Raw genomic sequence first — 24,925 nt, forward strand, 5'->3', positions numbered from 1 at the left:
ACCCTTGGGGTGTTGGGCTGGCCTGACAGGACTCTTGGATGCCATCCTGTTACAGAGGTTCCTGCCACTTGCGTCAGGGCCCTATGCGGGAAACTCGGGCGAGATTTTTATCAAGTGCGGCAACCCTGCCCATGCTACCAGTTCTCGTGGACACCAGCGGTTTTCCGCAGTCAGATTTCTTGTCACCTGTAGTTTGACCACCGCCAAACATAGAGCATCTAAAACCTCTATCAGACTTTTGGGCCGCGTGGAAACACTTTCCCGATGTCGCGCAATGGGTACTACGCACCATTCGACACCGTTACACCATACAATTTCGGAAAGTGCCACCCCTTTTCAGCTGGATTCTTCCCATGACAGTATGTCCTGTGTAGGCCACAGTGTTACACTAGGAAATCGTGTCACTCCTAGAGAAAGGGGCTAGAGAAGAATTAAACCCCACTCAGATGGAGTCAGGTTTTTACAGCAGGTATTTTGCTGTGCCCAAAAAAGATTATTTCCGATTCTGGACTTGTGTCGTTAGAATCTTGCGCTCAGAGTGAACAAGTTGAAGATGCTAACAGTAAAGTCCATTTTGTCTCAGAGATTGGATTGTGACCATCAATCTAAAGGATGCATACTTTCACATCCAGATCGTCAAGAGACACAGGAACTTCCTCAGGTTCGCTTTCGAGGGCAAAGCTTACCAGTATTGTGTTCTTCCTTTTTGACTGGCTCTGGCCCCTCGAATGTTTACAAAGTGTATGGACTCAACTCTGGCCCCATTATGGCTCCAGGGCGTCCGAATTTTGAACTACTTGGACGATTGGCTAATATTAGCTGAATCCCAGGATCAGGCATTGATACATCGAGACTTAGTGCTTGATCATCTACGGAGCCTGGGACTACAGACGAACCCAAAAAAGAGTGTTCTGTTGCCACACCAGCGAACAATGTACCTGGGGGTAGACATGGATGTCTGTCTCCCACACGTGTACAGTCATTCCAGACTTGTCTTAGTCAGTTCAAGACAGGGCGTCTAGTCCATGTAGGCTTGTGTCTCAGACTGTTGGGTCTGATAGCGGTAGCGTCCCCTGTTGTTCAGCTGGGCCTGCTCTACATGCGACCGTTTCAGTGGTGGACCAAGAGCCAGAACATTTCACCTGTTTGTCATCCGCTTCTCAGAATTACAGTGACAAGCAGGGGTTTTCGTGCTCTAAAGCCATGGAAAAGACCCCAGTTCCTTCAGAAGGGAGTCAAGCTGGGGGCGTGTCTTCATCGCAAAACTGTCACGACGGACGCGTCCCTGACGGGCTGGGGGGCGGTCCATCAAGGATGCCCAGTCCGTGGAGTTTGGTCAGAGGAACATCGGAGTTGGCACATAAATCGTTTGGAACTACTGGCAGTCTTCCTGGCTCTCAGACAGTTCTTAACGCAGTTGATGGGCTGTAATGTGTTAGTCAGGACGGACAACATGACCATAGTTTCTTACCTGAATCGTCAAGGAGAATTATATTCCCGCCCCCTGTACAGGCTGGCGAGGAGTGCTCTTTTTTGGGCTCAAACCAAATTCCTGTCAATCAGAGCAGTCCATGTCCCAGGTCACCTGAACTCAGGCGCAGACTTGCTCTCGAGACCGAAGCTGGAGGACGGGGAATGGAGACTTCACCCTCAAGTGGTGGCTCTCGTATGGCAGAGGTTCGGACGAGCGGAAGTGGATCTGTTTGCTTCAAGCATGACTACACACTGCCCGCTCTGGTTTTCCCTGTCTCCCCCGTCTCCTCTAGGTCTGGATGCTCTGGCCCACGAATGGCCCAGAACCAGTCTGTATGCTTTTCCCCCAATCCGGCTGCTCCCAGTAGTTCTGCTCAGAGTATGATCGGACAGAGTGGAGCAACTGCTGTTAGTGGCCCTGTGGTGGCCAACCCAGTCGTGGTACTCAGATCTGGTCAATCTGTTGTTCTACCCTTAGGAGATTCCCCTCAGACATGATCTGTTGACACAAGCTCGGGGCACGATTTGCACACACAGACAATAATCAAAACACCCGTGTTTCGAAGTTGAAGTTGCAGATTAATAGTTACAAATGTGTAAAATGGCATTCACATAAACAAAGTGACAGACACAAATGTGTGAGACATATTTACTTTTGCACTTTTCTTCAGTTTCGCTGTACAACCTCAAGTCGGCGCTTACAACCTCTCAGATCTGGCAGTACACGTTCAAATCCTAGCGCTTTGACTTTTGCTACTACTTTTGCGATATTCCTTTTGCAAAACTGACTTGTGTACTTGTAAATGCAGACACAAGAGAGCAGAAGGGGGGGTTGAAGCCGTTTTATTGGTCAATGCCTGACCAATGAACAACGCCAGCCAGTGCGACTTGGTATGCGGAAATAAACATTTTTATGCATCTGTATGAGTTATTGTTAAACCTCTTGGACAATATTTTAATTAAATATCATTAGTTTTAACGGGATTTTATATTACAGTAAAAGAATAGCAAAGTCATTTATTGGTTGGAGTCAGCCAATGAAATGGGATGTTTTTGTACGTGATGACGTCACTACATAGAGCAGATCGCACTGTTTTGGTGGTCAAGGTAGCAGCCTGTCATCGCGATGGAAGCATCAAGCAATCTCAGGGTAAGTTTTTATTTTTAATAAATTATCTATACGTTCACTACTGTTAGCCAAGGACTGTGTTAGGTGGTTCTGTAACTTTTATAAGTAACTTTTCATGTAATATGAATTTTATGTATAGTTACATATAAATAAATATATATCAGTGTTTTTAAACATTGTGAGTATTGACAAAAAAATAAAAATACCAATAAGACAAGATACTCCTTGACCCATGTAGAATCTTTTTGTAATAGAATAATTACTCTGTACCATGCATGTGGGGTGGGGGTGGGTTACTATTTGATAATAATAATTATTATTATTGTTGTTGTTGTTATTGTTGCATTTTACGTGAATTTTTTACGTACATATGGTTTTCTTTCTACAGGAGCAGAATTCAGAAATAGAAAGTGCTGTAAGGAATTGTTGTTGTTGTTATTGTTGCATTTTACGTGAATTTTTTACGTACATATGGTTTTCTTTCTACAGGAGCAGAATTCAGAAATAGAAAGTGCTGTAAGGAATCTGCTTAGTTGTATCCGAAGGCATAGCAACCCTCAAGCACATGGAAATTCCAACAGTTCTCCCACCGTGGCACCTCAGCCTGGTATCAGTGCTTCCTTTGGGGTTGGCCAGGCTGTTAGTAGGCCAAACACAGTTCAGCAAGAAATACAAAGGTAAGGAATTGTGTATTTAGAGCCCCCATTTTTTCAGGTGTCAATGTTTATATTGTTAAAAATGTAATTATATTGGGGGAGGGGGGCTACAATTAGAATACATTTATTTAGGAGGAGCTAATTTGTGTGCATCTGTGTGAAACACGCATAGGAAAAAAAGAACGACAGAAAGAACGGCTCCCCCCCAGCCGCGACTCGGCTCCCATCGTTCATGTTTATGAGCCGTTCAAAAGAATCGGTTCGTTCGCGAACGTCACAACTCTAATTGATTCAGTGCAAAAAGACAACTAAAGCTTTAGGCACCTGCGGCTTATAGACATGTGCGGCTTATTTATGTTCAAAATAATAATTTTTTTAAAATTCAGTGGGTGCGGCTTATATTCAGGTGCGCTCAATAGTCCGGAAATTACGGTAATTTTATAACGATAACTTTGCTTATTTGCACATATATTTTGTTGTTTTATTTAAATAGCTTTTCCAGCACTTTACCATGGAAGCCGTAAACGAATGAAAAAAATGGCACCTGAACCTGCAAAAGTTACATCTGTAAAGTTCTTAGAATTCCAGTTCTGCTTGCCGTCAAAAAACTCCCAAAAGACTCCCAAAGATGAAACAGTTCTCTTACAAGCAGGCCTAGGCAGAAGAACTGTAAATATTCCAGACAATGCTGATCATACTGAGGTTAGCCATGGTATACAACCTGATGTTTATATGTTTTGGATAAAATATATTACAAGTTTTTACATTATGTATTATTATTTATGTTTATTATTGTTTTTAGTATTATTCATTTTTAAAAAGGAGGAACAATTTTACCCATTTATGTTGCCATAAAGTATTTTACTTGCATCTATGCCTTCTAATATCCAGATAACCAAAGTACTTCTTCAGGAGTACCCAAAGTTGCAAAACTTAAGGGGTGGTTGGCTCCTCCAAAAAGCCTCAGGTAAGTTTATGATACCAAATGCATTTGCATATGTTTTATCCTTTTACCAACATTGTTATTGTTTTTCACATATCTGTTAAGAGGGGGCAGTGGACAAAGGAAAACAACATCTCTGGCCCAGGATTCCCAGGGCTACACAGCAAAAATATTGAAGGCATCCTCTAACAATGGGAAGAATGTCATCATCGTCCCCCTCCAAGAAGAAATCGATATAACCCCGTTGCCATACACTGTTTTTGTTACACTGTAAAAACAGAACTTAAAAGTTTAAGGCAACCAGCATCAGTAGATTTTTTAGTTTTCTCAACTTTTTGTTGTATAAACTGAATACAAGTTGAGAATACAAAGTTGTATTTTTACAGTGCAGTAAACATCTAAAAAAATCAAAAGTTGAGTAAACTCAAAAATCTCCTACAAAAATAAGTTGAGAAAACTCAAAAATCTGATGAAGCTGGTTGCCTTAAACTTTTAAGAAACTTTATTTCTATCATTATAGTTATAATGATCCTCTTTTTCAGATGGAAAAAAATATAATCTAATATATAAATATAATAAGCTATTTTTTTTTTTCACATAGAATCTGAATCTGACAAGTAAAAAGAAAATGAAGAGGCCCAAGGACTGAGCCATGAGTCAGATGTAATTAGTCTGGTAAGAGATTGTCTTGGTTAAAAAGTGATGAAATCACCAAAGGTCAACACAAAACTTAAGCTATTGCAATCATTGATCAATTGAGGATGTATCCTGAGAATATATGTAACACTGGTTATAAATATATCAAAGGATCTTTTCTACAATATTAAATGATTGACCACCAGTTTTGTTTTTTTTTTTTGTTTTTTTTTTTAAACTGACTTTTACTGTTTTACTGCTAGTCTGTGTTTGTTTCTGGTTCTCTCGTAAAGTCAGCATATACCATTTTTAGACAATAAACCTGATTGTGTCCAGTCATAAGATCAATTAGCTTATGCTTTGCTTGTAGACCTGTTTAATGTCATATTGAGCCTGTCTCATTCTGCAGGATGCCTGTCCGATATACAGAGAAGAATTTTCTGCAGAAGTGATGCCTTACCATGCCAGTGCATGTGGAGAAAGGTACTGTAGAAATGTTAGAGGTTTGAACAGTAGGGAGATATTTTTTTTCTGTCCACAACAAATACAGTCACCGTTATATCAAAAAAAAAAAAGAAGAATTATGGCATTTCTGGTTCAAATGAGTTGAAACAAATGAGCAATTGGGAAAATCTCAAATTTGGGATATCATACTGTGAACAATTCACATTAGGCTTATTTTACATCTTTTAAATATATTCTAATGTTTAGTTTTCAAATGTTCTTTAAAGTCTAGATGAGCAATGGATGTTTATGTATTTTACTGTAGCTTCCCTGAGATTTTCCCTCGATTATGGATGGAAATTCTGTTGATGAAAGTGCCTCATCACCATCCCAAACCATTACCAGACTACAAAGGACTACTTTTCAACTTGATCTTGATCATTTAACACCTGGGCCATCAGTTTCAGCTGAAAGTGCACCTTCAATGTGTGATGGTACTCATTTTGTGTGTTTTAGTCCCTCAGAATGAAAAGGTTGATGTAAAAATTCTTTCCATGATACCATAGCATGAAATTAAAAAAATTTTTGGCCACAGATTGGAAGAGGATTGAGCTTCCAGAAAGGGCAGCAATACTGTACAGGCGGTGTACACTTCGACAAAAAGAAGACGAGCCCCCACTGAAAGTAAGGATTGATATTAGAGAAGACATGGAGGACCAGGAGGGGAGAATAATATTTTTTTACAAGGTCCCCAAAATTGATTGGACTAGACCTCTTCAATGCCAATTGGAAGGTACTATAACAATATTAAACTTCATAATGTAACTAATAATGAAACTTTGTCATTACCGGAAACCAAACATCCTGTCCTATTGGATTTTATGTCATACACTATATTCCTTTAATTATCTACACTTTTTATGATACACCTTGTTTACATGTTCTTGCTAACAAATTTCAAAGCAGTTTACAATTGAAATTTTTTTTTTAGGGGATGTTGCCACTGGGGATGGTGTTCAGCGCCATTTTTTCAGCATGGTGATGCACAAGTTGCAGAATGGATTCCTCTTTAGTGTTGGTTAGTTCTTTCAAGGAATATCACCAAGGAGGATATTTGAACAACAACCTTAAAGAGAAAGTTAACATATTTTACATACCCTCCTGTTGTTTAAAACCCATATGGCTGGCTGTCTTCTTGTTTATAGGATAGTTTTGGACAAAAATCTATGTTATCATTTTGAAGCCACCAAATCTTTCTGGAGCCATTGTATGGAAAACAGCACATACGATTTTGGCAAATAGCTTTTTTTGCAATCTGTAGCAGAAACACAGCCATACATGTTTAGAATAAAATAACTGTCTATAAAAATATATCAATTACCATTTTGTAAGCATTGTGTGATCAGTTTAGTAACAGACATTGTCAACTTTTCTCAAAAATGCTTTGGGTTTCCTGCTTTACAAACAGGAAATGGAAACGGAACTGCATTATTTGAAGGGCAAGCAGACCACCTTATTCCATCTACTTCCCAAGTCATTTTGCAGAGTGACTTGTTTGTGATGGCAGGCAGGACTCTTGGTCATTCTTTCCTCCATGGTGGGCCTTCATTAGCAGGTGTGAGCCCAGCCATTGTGCATGTATTATTAGGTGGCTCCCCACAGACAGCAACCGTCACAGTTGAAGATGTGGCTGACATCGATATTAGGGAGACAGATGGTAGGTTGGTAGGTGCAATATTTATAGAGGTAAATGTGTTTGTATATTTAATTGTATTCTTTCACTATTCATAAAGCTTGCTGTAGGTGATTCAAAGAATGATTTTACTGAGGATCAAAAGGTAGCATTAACCAACTGGCAATGTCTTGGGACCTTCCAGTGTTGACTACAACCAACCGCACTTGGCTGTTACACAATCTTCTTCAGCATGCGGTAAGTGTTTTTGGTAACACTTGTTACACATGTTACATGTACTTAAAATTATAATAACAATAAATTATGCATAATTGCATGCAAGTAACCCTAATTCTAACCCTAACCATGTAGTTAGTACATGTAGTTAATTAATATTACTCAGTACTTAAATGTATAATGAAACTGTAACAAGAACACCTTAAAATAAAGCAGTTGAACTTTATGCAAACGTTCAGCAGTAGACCATTAATTTTGACTTTATTTTTATGTGAAAATCAGTCAAATGTGAAAAACTGTAAAAACAGGAAGCAAAACAAACCATGATAATGTTAACACAACCCCTATTTCCTAATTACATTAATGATCAGTCAAATAGGATTCACCAAATTATTGTACCTGTCATATTCAGGTGCTGACAAGAACTTGGCGACAAGTAAAACAGCTCAGACAAGGACTGAAGGAGTCAATGGTATGGCAGTTATTGGAGGCCCGACCTGATGTGGCATCTATGGTTTTTCCATACTGAAATCATCATAACATTAATTCCTACGTAGTTTTATACATGTAAAATATGTCCTTTTTGAATACTAAAATTATAATTAGGTTCTCTTAAACAACATCATCTGGCCCATGGAAGATGAAGAGGGGGATAATGAACCCCCATTTACCACCCAATGCCAAATTTCAGGGTACCTTAGGCAGTTTGTGGAGACTGGTATGTTGTTTTTGTACTTTCCTAATAGCAAAACTAGCCATCGAGCTGCCTGGTGCTGATACAAATCCATATACAGACAAATCTTTTCTGTTTGCGTCATTGATGAATATTTAACAAATCTTTACATTAACTTGCATATATATTGTAAAATTTGTGTTTTGATAACTTGTCTTCTGTTCTTCATATGTCTGCTCCATTTCAGCTGATCAATGTAAATTGAAACAGCTGGTCAAATTCTGGGTGGGCTGGGAGCTGCCAATGAAGGACATGCAGGTGAAGGTGGTGCAGGCAGAAAACCCTACATCCTTCACCTGTTTTTGCATTTTTCGCCTACCAGCTCATTACACAACCTATGACCAATTCAAAAAACACCTAGAAAGCTGTATTGCCACTAGTGATGTTGGTTTTGGCCTTGTATAAAATGACATGACCTGCTTTAAATTTAAAATATTAAAGTCAAACGGTAATTTCAGACATTTTCATGTTTCTGTTTCTGTAAATGTCAAAATTGGTAAAAGGAACCGTTTTAGAATGTTTAGATGTTGCAGTGTTTTACATATTATGATGCTTTTGTGTAATATTAAATTACCCAAACTGTTTATATTAATGTGTTAAAATAATACTGTTAATTGTTATTTTTTTCATTTACTAGTTCAACATTTAAACTTTTTTGAGACAGCTACAGTTGTAGTAAGACAAAAGACTGCTTAAAGTGAATACATTTATTTTGTCTGCTACAGTTCAAGAAAAATAAAATAAGACAGAACTTGTTCTTTGTGGGGTTTTTTGTGGGTTATCTCAATTACAGATATTTCCAATGTCTTACACATAGCCAATGCTATGCATGTACTGCTGTGTAGCAATGTAAACATCTGCCCCAAAATTTTCTGATGGCTGCATTGGGTCGACAGCAGCCTTTAGTTCGTTAAGTTCCTCAGAGCTCAGTAGACATTCAATTTCAGGAACCTGGATGCCAGAATTTGTGTCACTGGGGATAAGACCTCTGCTTTCCCAGTCTATTTGTGGAATCTGTAGATTCTGTAAGAAAAGATGAATTAGTAAAAAAAAAAGGGATTATGAATAGTGTGACGAGTCGGCTGCCTCCCCCCTTATTATCATCACCACCCCGTCCCGTATTCGCCGCCCTTCACCAGGCTCCCGACAGGAGTGGGTGTGCGAGAAAGGAATAGCCACGACGGGCGGCGTGTGATGAGGCGCACCTGATGTGAATGGAGCCTCATCACCGCCGCTGCTTAAATGCCAAGCGCGCCTCTCCTCGAGAGACCGGTCTCTTCCCCGTGCATGCACGCTGGTGTCCTCGTGGGTCCAGGAAGGGAGCGTCAAGGGATTCCCCGCACCTCTAGAGACGTGAGTTGCCGGACCCGCAGTCCGGGAGACAGCCAGCACCCGTTAGACGGCTGACGGGCCAGGATGCCGGGCCGTCGAGTCCCCCGGAGGAGCCGTGGCCAGCAGAGGGATTACGCCGCTCGGAAGTAGCCGCCGCCACTCGCACCCCGGCCCCCGAGATGGGAGCGCGTGCGGCCATCGGACTCCGCCCCTTGCCTGGACCCTTCCCTCCTGAACACTGCCCTCCTTCACAAGCCCCGCAGCACGACGAGGACACCAGATCCCCCTGTTTATTTTGGACACTTTTTCCCCCTTTGGACACTTTATTTTACCGTTTTTGTTTAATAAAAACCTCTCCGAGGCCTGACGCCACACCCACTGTGTCTGTCGTTTGCTCCTCCCGCCACAATAGATAAAAAAAATAAAGTAAAAATAAACCACATGCCTACCTCATCACACTCTTCTGAATGGTACTGCTGCCCCAGTTGCCACAGCGGATTAGGAGAGAGGTTGCCCTCTGATGAAAGGGGATGGTTGTCCCATCCATCTCTAAATATACTGAGATGGGCTTGGAGCCGTGGGATGAAGGCATAGTGACAGCAGAAGATGGGAAGACTGCTGGACAGATCAAGATGCCCATCCTCTTCCAGCTGGTGCAGAACATGGTAGAAGTGGGAGGTAACCGCAGTGAACACATCCCGCCACAATCGCTCAATTCTGTTTTAAGCAAAGAATTGGAAAATATTTGAACATGGTCAGCACTTTAACAGAAGCCCAAGAAATGTATATAAAAACATTTTATGTGGAAGGCTGCAACTTGCAGGTTTAATGAATACTTTTTTTTCAAATAATAATTTGATAAAACTTAACCTTTGTGTGCACACAAAAATGTGGCATAATTGCACAATTTTTAGCTTTATTTTTAAAAGGGCTTTTCTATTGTTATAATGCTGATTTTACAATGTCTAAAAACTTCTCTATTGCACAATTGTACAGTAACAAAAAGTGAGTGATTTTCATGTTTAAAAACAATAGAACAAGAACAATGATTGTTACAAAACCACATTGTACTGTCTGGGATCTCTAGAGACCCTTAACAGCCCCAGTAAACACCCTAAATTATCAGTGCACAAGGGTTCAATATATCATCTAATATTAAAATTTACCTCTGATAGTGAACACTTTTACCAGAAATGAAGCTACTTCTCCCTGTTCCCCGGACAGAGAACATAAGGCAGGCCACATCTACATTCTCCCCTCCATGATCCCCCCGAACCCTGGCAAAAAAATATGTTGGTTACGAATAATGCGACAGCATACAATGTTTACAAATCTTCCAGATTTATATACAATTATTTTTGCATCACAACAATTTAAGCCTCTATTCTGCTTATTTCTTACAAAAAAGACATAAAAAAGCAGCAATTGCCAGTGGCCAATTTTTACCTCAGTGGAAATCCAAACTTCTGAACTGCCTCACAGAAGAAAGACAGTGTTGTCGAAGCCAGATTGTTATTTGACACACCAAGGTACATTATCTACATTTAATAAACAACAAAACAACAGAACTTTTAACAAGTATTCTACATATTAACATGTTAATATAGTCTTTAAAATATTATACCTCTTTAGTGGCATGTTTTAACAAGTTTATCAATCAAAATAACTATCATTCACTAATTCATCACTCTTCTAGTTTAATTAAGCAGTGTCTTTATCTTTACCTTCCTGGAGAAGCCATCAATGCCTCCAAATATCACGATATTATACCTTGAAAAAGTACATTTCTGTCACATATACTGAACTGAGCATACAGTATATAATAAATACAATGTTTATGTTTAACTGTATGTCCTCCTAACCACACATCCTAATTGTGACATCCTGGAAACAATGCTTGCAGTGTCAACTCGATGCATTGAAGAACGAACTCTATCCCATTGTACCCGATGATCTTGTGCTCTCAGCAGACCCATCATCATTCTGTAACCTGCATTCGGATTGCTTGTGTGGATTGTTGCCATGAGTGAGTCTAGCTCTGCATCTGCAATGTTGCTGTAGGCTGCCTTCACAGACAATCCCCATTTCACCATGCGTCTATGAATTGTGAACTTGGACACCCCTAGCAACCTTGCAATATATGTCACAGGCAATCCTAATGTAAGCAGTTGGGATACAGAGTCCTCAGAAATCAGAATCTGTGGACGGCCATTTTTTCCTCTCTCTTGGGAAACCATGATGTGTGGATCCGTGTTAGTATTTCTTACTGCCATCTGGTGTACTTGATAAAGTGCACCATACAGTTCATTCGGAATGGGTATCTGATTTGAGATGGAACTAAAAATGACCAGCTCCTGAGAACATGTAAATTCTAAGAAGTCAATGTCAAGAGGAATGCGTTCCAGCCAAAGTGACAGACGGGTGAGCCATTGTAATAAATGGTTCAACAACAATTCCTGAAAGATATTATGAATATATTAATAATAATAATAAAAAAATGTATGTTATTGAAATGTAAATTAATTGTAAGTCCTACAATTCATCTAACACAACAATGCCTTTTTATGTATTATTAAGCTTTAGTATTTTCAATAGGTAAAGGCATGGGGAGTGGTAGCTAGTAAAAAGATCACATCGCGGCACTCTGGAATACTTCATTATGATGTGTAATAAACAGGATGTACAGTCAATTGGTGTGGTCCAAGGTTGATACAGCCGGGGTGGAAGTGGGAGATAAGCGCTCACTTCTCTAGAAAAGCCCAAACGGCATGCATCTCAGATAGCCTCTGTCAATCAAAATCCAGCTCCTGGCCTTCCCGAGTGGCTCAGTTTCTAAGCCCGGCGGACCGTGTTTTAACTAACAGGAGAAGGAGTGAAGGCGGGTCTCTGGCGCCTCAAAACCAGTTGTTTCGGGCAGATGGGGCTCGTTAACCTTGATTGGTAGCCCATCTAGGAGAGGGTAAACTCCCATACCCACTATACCCACCCATGGGAAGGCTAGGGAGTAAACCCCGATTTCAAATCCGGAGATGGAGTCCCAAAAGGAGGTCCGACGCTGTCTTCAACGTCCTTCCAGCAACTCCTGCGATGCCGCTGGTGCCAAGCTGTATCGGCATTTGCCTTTCCCTTGGATCCACCAGCTGCGCGGAGAGGGGGAGTCTGCTGCATGGGCAACAGCTGATTCTCCATACTACCCTGTCCAGGCTTTGTAGTTTCCACTGGAGAGGACACTCCAGCGTCATCACAAGGTGGCGGCATGGAAACTACACCATCGTCTCACGTAGACGGAAGGATGCTGACGACGACGACAGTCAATTGGTAATTGTCTCAAAATAACCCCATTTAGTATGATAACACGGTGCAACACTTCGCGTTGGCGTTCTAATCACCTTGTCCTCATTTAATACATCAAAGAAAATGCCTTGAATAATGAATTATGTTGAGCATTTACACCTACTAAACTATAAATAAACTATCTGTGTAAAAACGTTATTTTCGTATGGAAAGTACTCTCCATCAGTAATACAGTATATCAGTCAAGGAAAACATAATAATAATGTTATTTTTTAAACTGTCTTAATAATTTACTAAAAATAAAAACTTACCCTGAGATTGCTTGGTGCTTCCATCGCGATGACGGGCTGCTACCTTGACCACCAAAACGGTGCGATCTGCTCTATGTAGTGACATCATCGCATACAAAAACGTCCCATTTCATTGGCTGACTCCAACCAATAAACGACTTTGCTACTCTTTTACTATAATATAAAATCCCGTTAAAACTAATAATATTTAATGAAAATATTGTCCAAGAGTTTTAACAATAACTCATACATATGCACAAAAATGGCGTTGGAACACTGGCGTTGTTCATTGGTCAGGCATCGACCAATAAAACGGCTTCAACCCCCCCCCCCCCCCCCCCCTGCTCTCTCGTGTCTGCATTTACAAGTGCACAAGTCAGTTTTGCAACAGGAATATCGCAAAAGTAGAAGCAAAAGTCAAAGCGCTAGGATTTGAACGTGTACTGCCAGATCTGAGAGGTTGTAAGCGCCTGAAAATGCCATTTTACACATTTGTAACTATTAATCTGCAACTTCAACTTCGAAACACGGGTGTTTTGATTATTGTCTGTGTGTGCAAATCAAAGATTCAGCTTTTCGCATCAGGGCTCTGAGTGTAATTTCCATTTACAAATACAAATATTAATGTGACGTTCTCACATTCAAACCAGCAACCTCTCGAGTTTTGCTACTGATTTACCTTCATACCACCCATTCTCTATTATAGGAGAGGAAGAATTGTATAAATTTGTTAAATCATCTAAACCAACAACATGTATGTTAAACCCTATTCCATCTAAACTACTAAAAGAGCTACTTTCAGAAGTCATAGATCCTCTTTTGGCTATTATTAATTCATCACTGTCATTGGGATATGTCCCCAAAACCTTCAAATTGGCTGTTATTAAGCCTCTCGTTAAAAAAACACAACTTGACCCCAAAGATCTAGTTAATTACAAACCGATCTCAAATCTCCCTTTTCTGTCAAAGATACTAGAAAAGGTAGTATTCTCGCAATTATATTCGTTCTTAGAGAAAAATAGTATTTGTGAAGAATTCCAGTAAGGATTTAGAGCATATCATAGTACTGAGACTGCTCTCATTAAGTTTTCAATTCAAGTTTCAATTCAAGTTTATTTGTATAGCGCTTTTTACGATACAAATCGTTGCAAAGCAGCTCTACAGGAATTTAAGTTTCCACAATATATTTATATATTGCAGAACCTTAATATGTTTGACTTATTGTATTATCTTCTCAGGTGTTCGGTAATCTCAGATCATTTAAGGGTTGGATCCAGACTGAAGCTTCTGTTATTCCTAGCTACCACGGGATGTTAATCCTGTGGCAGAAACAGAGAAACAAATAGAGGCATAATTAGCGTAGCTGCTGTTCCATCTAAGCAAAAATGATTTGTTCAACCCAAGCTAAAGAATAATAATAAATGTACAATTGATCAGATATAACTGCAGCACAAGATTATAAGAAGCATTATGTGAATGCTTGGCTACAGAGATGTGTCTTTAATCTAGATTTAAACAGAGAGAGTGTGTCTGAACCCCGAACGTTATCAGGAAGGCTATTCCAGAGTTTGGGAGCCAAATGTGAAAAAGCTCTACCTCCTTTAGTGGACTTTGCTATACTAGGTACTACCAAAAGTCCTGAGTTTTGCGACCTTAGGGAGCGGGTTGGATTGTAGCGTGGTAGAAGACAAGTCAGGTACGCAGGAGCTAAACCATTTAGGGCCTTATAGGCAAGTAATAATATTTTGTAAATTTTGTAGCTTGTTTATTGAAGATGAAGGACAACCACCTAGCAGTGCATTACAATAGTCCAGTCTAGAGGTCATGAATGCATGAACTAGCTTTTCTGCATCAGAAATTGTAACGTATCTGTTTCTGTTTAGTTTCCTTTCTGCCCATATTTGGTTCTTCCTGTTTTAGTTTGTGTCCTAGTTTTGTTAATTAATGATCATCATCACCTGTGTTTGGTTAATTACCTTGTTTCCTCGTTTGTTCCTCTCCCTTATAAGTCCTCAGTTCTTTGTGTTTGTCTGATCTTGAGTTAACATAGTGTCCTAAATGTGTTGAAGCTATTCATTAAAGATTCCTACTTTTGTTTATACTTTCGTCGAGCGCCTTTTTTGCCACAACCACCGGACCGTTACAGAAGATCAGACCACTACAGAGGATGGAGTTCACAGAGAGGATTTTTGCCCTGGCCTGCCGAGAACTTTCCTTGTTCGAGTTCGCTAAGGAGTTCAGCGGACTCGCAGTTTGGTCGGGGTTGAAAGATGTAACGCTGAACTCCTTGTTCTGGATCGGGGGAAATTACAATCGCTTCGTGGACCTCCCAGACACCACTGGACTCAGCTGGAGGGAAGGGATCCACCGGTGTCTGGAGAGTGTCCAGCCCCGATCCGGAACCAATCCGCCGCCCGCGGCGAAGAAAGTTCCGCCTTCCGAGGCGAAGATGATGCCGCCGTTAATCACGGCTCAGGCAAGCCGGCCGACGGACGTGCATGTGCCGTTGGGCATATTGGTAGAGTACGAGGGGATGACATGGAGCCCTGAGTCTGTGCCTCTACCCGCTCCTCGCAAGTGCCCTCCAGTGCAGTCCGTTACAGAAATAGGTAGCATGGTTCGAAGCTTGGCAATGTTTCTAAGATGGAAGAATGCTGTTTTTGTAACATGGGAAATATGATTTTCAAAGGACAAATTGCTGTCTAATATAACACCCAGATTTCTGACTTTAGAGGACGTGACGGTGCATCCGTCTAGTTGCAAATTGTAATCCAAGAGATTCAGTGTACTGTTTTTTTTGGTCCAATAAGTAATATCTCTGTCTTATCTGAATTTAATAGGAAATTATTGGTCAACCAATCTTTTACATTTTTTACACATTCTATTAGCTTAGATAGTTTAGAAGTTTCATCTGGTCTTGTTGAGATATATAGTTGCATCAGCATAACAATGAAAACTAATCCTGTATTTTCTAATAATATTACTAAGAGGCAACATGTATATTGAAAATAGCAGAGGACCTAGGACAGATCCTTGTGGTACTCCATACTTTACTGGTGATAATTGTGATGACTCTCCTTTTAAATGAACAAAGTGGTAGCGATCGGACAGGTAGGATCTAAACCATCTTAAAGCCTGCTCTTGAATACCAATATAGTTTTGTAATCGATCTATGAGTATATCATGGTCTATAGCAGTGGTCCTCACTATTTTTTTCATGGGAGCCGCACTGATAGGGCAAAGTCAATCGGAGAGCCACTTTTACGGCAAAGTATCAAAAGTTACATCCAGTCATAAATAGCATGTCTTTTTTTATCAATCTGTCATCCCTGATATGCAATGCAACACAATACAAAAGGTGCTATCATTCTTTAACATTTACCAGTCAAATTTGTAACTAGGACAAGATGATTTAAAAAAAAAAAGCAGGATTACCTTAGTGCTGGGAAGACCTTATTTATTTATTTTTTCTATACTAGCCCATCATGTATCTATTATCTAACCATCCAAGTGCACATTCGCGTTAAGAGCTGGCAAAAAACTGGCAAATGCGCAGTGAGTCAGTGTCATGGACATAGGACAGAGCAAGTGTAAATATCTCTAGTCTATATTTCCATCTTGTAATGCCGCTGTTTTAGGTATTTTTTTAAATATAAATTATTTGTAATAGAGCACTGTCTAGCCGTGTTTACACCAGACCAGACAGTTGTCGTACCGCGCCCCGCTGCGCTAAAAGTCTGTCAACACTTGACGCGAAAAAGCAACCATTGCAAATCATTTGAACGTAGTGCCAGTACAGTTTATCATAAATAGAATGAGGCATCAGTGTAGACAACATCAATGGGTTCCAGAGTATGTGAGCGAAGTGGAGCTCCAACAATTTCCTCTCCGTGCTCCGAGCATTTAATAATCACTCCACTCCAGCTTCCTACCACATGACAAGCGAAATTCAGCATTAAAAGGTATACCTGCTGCTTTTTGCAGTGCCAATTTTGTTTCTGATGAAAAGAACTATAACTTCCCGCTCACGTCATCATAGCCTTCACATTCTTTTTTATTTGAGTGATCCATCTCTATCAAGCTAGCTAAATATGTTTAACGTGAATTCTTTCTAAATATGCAGTTATATTACAGGTAGTTGGCATGAATTGTACTCGTGCTGGAGGGGTGGTGGAGAGCTCTTGGAACGAATGAAAACCACGACGCTTCGACTTTTAAAAAATCCGTTCCTCTCTCCATTCAAAATTACACTGCTCCGCTCTCACTCCACTCCGCTCACGTACTCTGATGGGTTCTATTGTCTTTTGTCGGATCGCGCAACTCGCGTCCGGATTAGACATGGTGTGAGTATTTTAGTGGGTTATGTTATAGCCCTGCTTGTTTTTAATGTTTTTGTGAAATATCTGTATTGACTGCATGATCATATCATCATATTATTTACTGCCATGCGAGCCACAAAGTAAAGCTTGGCGAGCCGCATGAGGCTCGCGAGCCGCGCAATGAGTAACACTGGTCTATAGTGTCGAACGCAGCACTAAGATCAAGTAATACTAGCAATGAGATGCAGCCTTCACCTGAAGCAAGAAGTAAGTCATTTGTAATTTCAACAAGTGCAGTTTCTGTACTATGGTGAGGCCTGAAACATGACTGAAATTCTTCATAGAGATCATTTTTTTGCAAGAAGGAGCACAATTGAGCAGACACAACTTTTTCTAAAATTTTAGACATAAACGGAAGATTTGAAATGGTTCTGTAATTTGCCAGTTCATTAGAATCTAGTTGTGGTTTCATAATAAGAGGCTTAATAACCGCCAGCTTGAATGGTTTTGGGACGTGACCTAAAGATAACGATGAGTTAATAATATTGAGAAGCGGTTCTTCTGCTACAGGTAACAATTCTTTCAGTAGTTTAGTGGGTACAGGATCTAATAAACATGTTGTTGGTTTAGATGCACTGATAAGTTTATTTAGCTCTTCCTGCCCTATAGTTGTAAAGCACTGCAGTTTTTCTTTGGGTGCGATGAATGAAGCTGAAATACTAGACGCAGTAGAATCTACATTTGATATTGTATTTCTGATGTTATCTATTTTATCAATTCATAAAGTCATTACTATTAAACTGTGAGGGAATATTTAGATCGGGCGGTGTCTGTTTATTTGTTAATCTAGCCACTGTGCTAAATAAGAACCTTGGATTGTTTTGGTTATTATCTATGAGTTTGCGGATATGCTCTACCCTGGCAGCTTTTAGAGCCTGTCTATAGCTGGACATACTGTTTTTCCACATAATTCTAAAAACTTCCAAGTTAGTTTTTCTCCATTTGCGCTCAAGATTACGAGTTTCTTTCTTGAGAGAATGGGTATAACTGTTGTACCATGGCGCAGTTCGTTTTTCTCTAACCTTTTTCAATTTGAGGGGGGCAACAGCTTCTAATGTATTAGAGAAGATAGTGCCCATGTTGCTAGTCATTTTGTCTATTTCATGTGTATTTATGGGTACACAGAGCAGTTGAGATAAATCAGGCAGGTTATTTGTGAATCTGTCTTTGGTGGCTGGAACAATAGTTCTGCCCGGACGATAACGCGGAGCCATATAGTTAATATCAGTAATACGCAGCATGCACGATACAAGGAAATGATCAGTAACATCATCACTTTGAGGTACGATATCTATATCTATATCGGTAAGATTAATTCCATGCGATATAATTAAATCTAGCGTATGATTAAAATGATGAGTGGGCCCGGTGATGTTTTGCTTGACTCCAAAACAGTTTATTAGGTCAGTAAACGCAAGTCCTAACGCATCATTTGTATTATCAACGTGAATGTTAAAATCTCTGACAATTAGCACTTTATCAACATTAACCAACAGATCTGAGAGGAAATCTACAAATTCTTTTAGGAAATCTGTATATGGCCCTGGCGGTCTATACACAGTAGCCAGAGCGGATGGGAGAGATTTCTTTTGCATATCTAACAGTGTAACATTAAGCAGAAGTATTTCGAATGAGTTAAACCTCTTGTATCCTGTTTTCTGAGTAACATTGAGAATATCACTATATATTGTTGCCACACCGCCGCCACGACCAGTCTGACGGGGCTCATGTTTATAACAGTAGCTTGGTGGAGTAGACTCATTTAGACCAAAATATTCATTTAGTTTCAGCCAGGTTTCAGTCAGGCAGAGTACATCAAAATTATTATCTGTGATCATTTAATTTACAATAACTGCTTTGGGTGCGAGTGATCTAATATTTAGGAGCCTAAGCTTTAAAAATAGTTTTTGTTCATTTATTTTGCGTTTTTCTGGTTTAATCACGATCAGATTTTTTCTAGATCCTTTATTAAATTCATATTTTGACCTCGCTATTAAGGGAACAGACACAGTCTGTATAGACTGGACAGCGCAAGTACTTCTATCATTTAAGTGGGTAGAACAAAAGTCATCATAGCAGTTATTTGAGAATTGGCTTACTAGTCAGATGGAGCGTAGCATCCTGGAGATGCTGTCCGACAGGAGTTCTGCTCCGACACTGCTGGGGTGCAGGCCATCAGCACGGAAAAGCGTAGGATGCTCCCAGAAAATATTCCAATTATTAACAAAGAGCAGTTTCTGTTCTTTACACCATGACAATAACCATTCGTTTAAAGCAAACAGTCTACTGAACCTTTCGCTTCCTCGTGGATACGTGGGAAGTGATCCTGACACCATGATTATCGTCGTGGACGATGTGCTGCGTACCGTCTCGATCAGGCTCCTGAAGTCCCTCTTCAGTGTCTCCGTCTGCCGCAGCTTGGTGTCATTAACCCCCGCGTGCAGCACAACAGCACCGATGCTCTCATCGCCCTTCAGGATCGCGGGTATCTGTGCTGAAACATCAAGAACACGAGCACCGGGGAAACAGTGAGTGTGCACTTTACCTTCAGCTAACGTAGCACGGACATGCCGGACGATGGAGTCTCCGACGATCACAGCGTCGAGTTCCGTCTCACGGAGGGGAGGGAAGCGGTTCCAGGTGGAGATATCGACGAGAGGTCGTCGCCAGGGGCTTGGGTCGCGTCTTCTGCTGATGGTACACCCAGGGTCCGTGGCGTCCCAGCGCCGCAGTGAAGGACATCTGGGAAAATCGCGTTCTGGGTGCACAGGGTCTGTGCAGAGAAACACACGGAGTAGAGGTGGTGGGAGTGTTAGCAGCGTGCTGTATACTTATCCCGGACTTGTGAGCATCAGCCCGGAATGTTTCCAGCGCGTCTCTCCGCTCTCTCAGCTGGGCCTGCTTCTCCACCAGGTCGCGGATCTGCTTCTCCACAGCTTCCAGCTCCAGCTGCACCGACTGCAGCTCGAATGTGTCCTCACCTGCACTCAAAGGTAGACACAAATCCGCCATTTAAGCAAGTAAGAGTGAAACAATGGTAATGTGTGTGAATAGAGTATTAGCAATCTAAGCGAGATTAGCGGCAGCCACGCTGCCGATGCTAACGGGCTATAAGCTAATAGCAGACATGAGAAATCAAAATAAAACTAGTGATAACAAGGCGCTCTGATTGGTTTTGTTTTAGAATGCTATAGTGGATATATTCACACGTTATAGAAACGAAAATGATAGTGTATAAAAAAATGTTTAAGATAATAGACGATAAATAATCAACTTGACGGAGCTCAAACTCAAAACACGCAGTCACAAATCAGTGCATGCGCATCTCACTAGAGTTACAAATGACCTGCTTCTATCATCTGATCGTGGTTGTATCTCTTTATTAGTTCTACTCGATCTTAGCACTTTTGACACTATCCCCGTTTGACACTATCGACCACAACATTCTTTTAACCTGTTAACCTTCGCCCCCCATTGTGGGCCTCACAGGTGAAAATAACCTACCTAAATTAAAATGGTAACAGTTCCTGACAAAGTGTGCTACACAAACAAATTAGGTATCTTTGGAAAGAAGACACTCTAGGCTTTACTATCCATCATCCAGAGTTGATAATGCAAAAAGATAAAAAGTTATAGACATTGACGTGCCTTGAAAAATATTTTTCCACACTGAATGTTTTTTATTTCATATACAAATACATGAAATAAGTCCTGGAGCAATCCAGAAAAGTAATGGATTGAAAGCCACATGTCTTATGAGTTTATATTTCAAATTTGAAGAAGATACCATGAAAAATTAGATTCCTGTAATATTTTTTCTGAAAATATTTATAGTCCTCCCACCCCCCTGTTTGAGGAAAAATAACCAGCAAATTTGCAGAATTATACAAACTATTTTAGTCATTATTTGAGCATAATTGAGTAATAAAAAATAAATAGAGTAATAAAAAAAGGAAAGAAATAGAAAAAAATGCTTTGTATATAGTATGTATACTGAAGTATTCTGATTGCCAGACATGAAGTGATATTGGCAGACATGGTCATACAGTCAGTAATCACACGCTGATGTGCGTCCATTCAGATGATAATCATAAAGATGGGCCATATAATCAATAATAGCTGATCATTGAATCACAATGATAGCCGTCATAGAGTCGATAATAAATAGGCTGATGTCCGTCCATACAGATGATAATCATGCACATTCCCCACACAATACACACACACATATAAAAAATGTAGAAGAAAAAAAATATTTTTTTTATGGAAAAGCAGATCGCTAAGTTACGCCCCGCTCAGATGACAGCTGCGTCACAGCGTGCGTCACGCGCTGGCAGGAGAAAGCGCCAAATTCAAATAAACTATATTCCGCTTTTCTGAGACTTTTTTTTCCGTGGACCGTCTCATTCTGTTTGTAAAACTGTGTGCTACAACACCGTGTTGTTTTTTTACAACCAAGACGCTGTTTTTGAGCGTAATTTATTCCATAACGGACGCGAACAATAACTCTCCCGAAGAAATGAAATGTAAACAAAGGAATATTCATCCTTATTACAACGTTATTGTTTCGCTGGACTAAAAGTGCTCGCTGGGATGTTGTTCTCTGGACCCTTACCTCTCTAACTAAACTGGGATTTCAGCAGTGGACGCGTTTGTGACTCGTTATTACAATGATAATGGTACGTACTTGTAAATCTTGTTAATTACTTATAAAGCCCTGAATGGCTTAGCTCCTCAGTACTTATCACATTCTTATCACATTATGGTCCTCTACGTCCGCTGCGTTCTTAAAAGTCTGGCCATTTGATAATACCTAGAATATCAAAATCGACTGCAGATCCTTTTCCTATTTAGCACCCAAACTCTGGAACAATCTACCTAATACTGTTCGGGAGGCAGACACACTCTGTCAGTTTAAATCTAGATTAAAGACACATTTCTTTAACCTGGTTTACATATAACACACTAATACACTTCTATTATTCAAATCCGTTAAAGGATTGTTAGGCTGCATTAATTAGATCAACTGGAACCGGGGACACTCCCCATAACACATGATGTACTCACTACATCATAAGAAGAATGGCATCTACGCTAATATTTGTCTGTTTCTTTCTTATTCTGTTTCTCAATCCGTGTCCGGATCAGATGGTGGATCGGTGCCGGGAGATGATGTCTGCAGCCCTGATCGTCGGCGGAGGCCAGACACCTGGATGAGCCCCGGGGACATATCCCCAGTCAAGACAAAGCGATTATCGTCAATTTATCCCCAGCGATTATCGTCAATTTGATTTCACAGATACTATTTAAACTAAACTGAGCTAGACAATGACATCTCTGAATTCAATAATGAAATGCCTTCTCAAAAAACTGAAAATTGAATGTTTAATCTTATTATTATACATTACTGACACTCTGTCATCCAATTTGATACTGTTAAGTGCTTTGACACAATCTGTATTGTTAAAAGCGCTATATAAATAAAGGTGACTTGACTTGACTTGAAGCTAAGCAGGGTTGAGGCTGGTCAGTACCTGGATGGGAGACCTCCCGGGAAAACCAGGCTGCTGCTGGAAGAGCTGTTTGTGAGGCCAGCAGGGGGTACTCACCCTGTGGTCTGTGTGGGTCCAAGCACCCCAGTATAGTGATGGGGACACTATACTGTCAACAAGCACCGTCCTTCAGATGAGACGCTAAACTGAGGTCCCGACTCTCTGTGGTCATTAAAAATCCCAGGACGTCCTTCAAAAAAGAAAAGAGGTGTGACCTCGGTGTCCTGGCCAAATTTGCCCATTGGTCTCTGACCATCATGGCCTCCTAACAATCCCCATATCTACTGATTGGCTTCATCACTCTGTCTCCTCTCCACCAGTAAGCTGGTGTGTGGTGGGCGTTCTGGTGCAGTATGGCTGTCATCCAGGTGGATGCTGCACATTGGTGGTGGTCTGGTGGATGAGGAGATCCCTCCCTTACAATGTAAAGCACTATGAGTGCTTAAAAAAGCGTTATGTAAATGTAATGAATTATTATTATTATTATAGTAACAAGCTACTTTTTCCAGTTACTAGTCTGACAGAACACTTCACTGGTCTTTATATCACAGCACAAGCAATCTGATGTAATAATGTGCCAGCTCTCTCTCATATGAAGCTTTTAGAAGTCTGACTTATTTAATAAATCTGCAAGTTCTGACGGTTAGTGTGACTGAAATGGTTAAAATAAATAATTCTTAATAAATAAAATAATTTTTACACTGCATTTTACATAAATACTGGTGTTTTGTAGTTGTATTCATTGTAAATATAAGTGTCATTGTAATTAGTGTAGTTAAATTTTTTTAACATAAATTGAGAGGTAAATAAAGATTGCCACAAATAAAAATATATATCATCTGTAAACTATAATAAGAATTAATTGACGTAGTTGAAAATTAATGAGAGTTAGACTATTAAAATATAGTGTAACCTCATTGGATAGCTATGTACAGTTGCAATATACTATGAATTAATAGGTCGGGGTCATTGTATTTATAATATATTTCAATGTGTTTGTGCTAATTCGCAATACACTGAAATATCATTCAACCTCATATTATTCCCTTGACTGGTTTTGTATTTGCTTGCTCTGGGAAAGACTGATACAATTTCAGCTCAGACTAAAGAATGCATAAGATACTGAGAATATGTTTATATTGTAATTTTCTGTGTCTATATAAATGTACAAACATACAAATGTATACTTCACTTACGAGTACAAAAGATATCACCTTGTAAGGTGAAGTGGTACTACAATGCATGTTGTTCTTCCACCAGATCTAACTGAATGTTATGCATTAGAGCCTTGGCATGAAGATAATTCAGTTTGATCCTTTCAAACTGTGAAGAATTTAATTAATTTATTTTTATTTAATCAATATTTTATTCTTTAGTATTATGTGAACATTACAGACAGTGTTGGGTAATGCTTTTCGTGGAACCTTTAAAGTCAAAGCAGCTGTTATAGTCAAAGGCAAATGCTCATGACAGCCATGGGAGGGAATTATGAGATCTTAAATAACCCTTAAAAAACGGAAGGAAAGGAAAGCAAAGCACCTTCCCTGTCATTGAGACACAGTTGATTGAAAGATGCCAGCCTGTGAGGCTTCAGAGATACATGCGGAAGCACCAGTGGATGGCACAAAAGCCCTTATTAAAATAAGCTTCCTCTCAGAAAAATAAAAACAGGCCCTCTTAAGCCAGTTGTGCATTTATATAAGGATTTAAGATTTAGAGTACCGTAGGCCTATTGCATCACAAAAACATCTCCATCTTCTATCCACCACTGACTAGATTGTTGGATGGACAGTTATCAATAATATAGAATGATACTTCATTATGTCATGATAGATTCTAAGCACTTATAAAGATAAAGATTTTCAAAATGCTGCATATTTCTATATATTTGCACATGCGTAGGGATAACACATTTCCATTGATGGAAGGAACTGTTTCTTGTTGATTCTCCACTGGTGCTGTTACTCCAACACGACTGCAGTTATGTGAGATGCAGTTTCATAAACTGGTGAGCTCTATGGATTGCATTATGACACTGGCTGCTCATTCTTCTTCTTTTTCTTCTTCTTCTTCTTCTTCTTATTCTTATTATTATTATTATTAAACCCCACTGTTTTATAGAGAGGAGACATTACACAAGATTTTGTGTATTTTC

Source organism: Barbus barbus (genome assembly GCF_936440315.1).
Source record: "Barbus barbus genome assembly, chromosome: 40".
Lineage (NCBI taxonomy): Eukaryota > Metazoa > Chordata > Actinopteri > Cypriniformes > Cyprinidae > Barbus > Barbus barbus.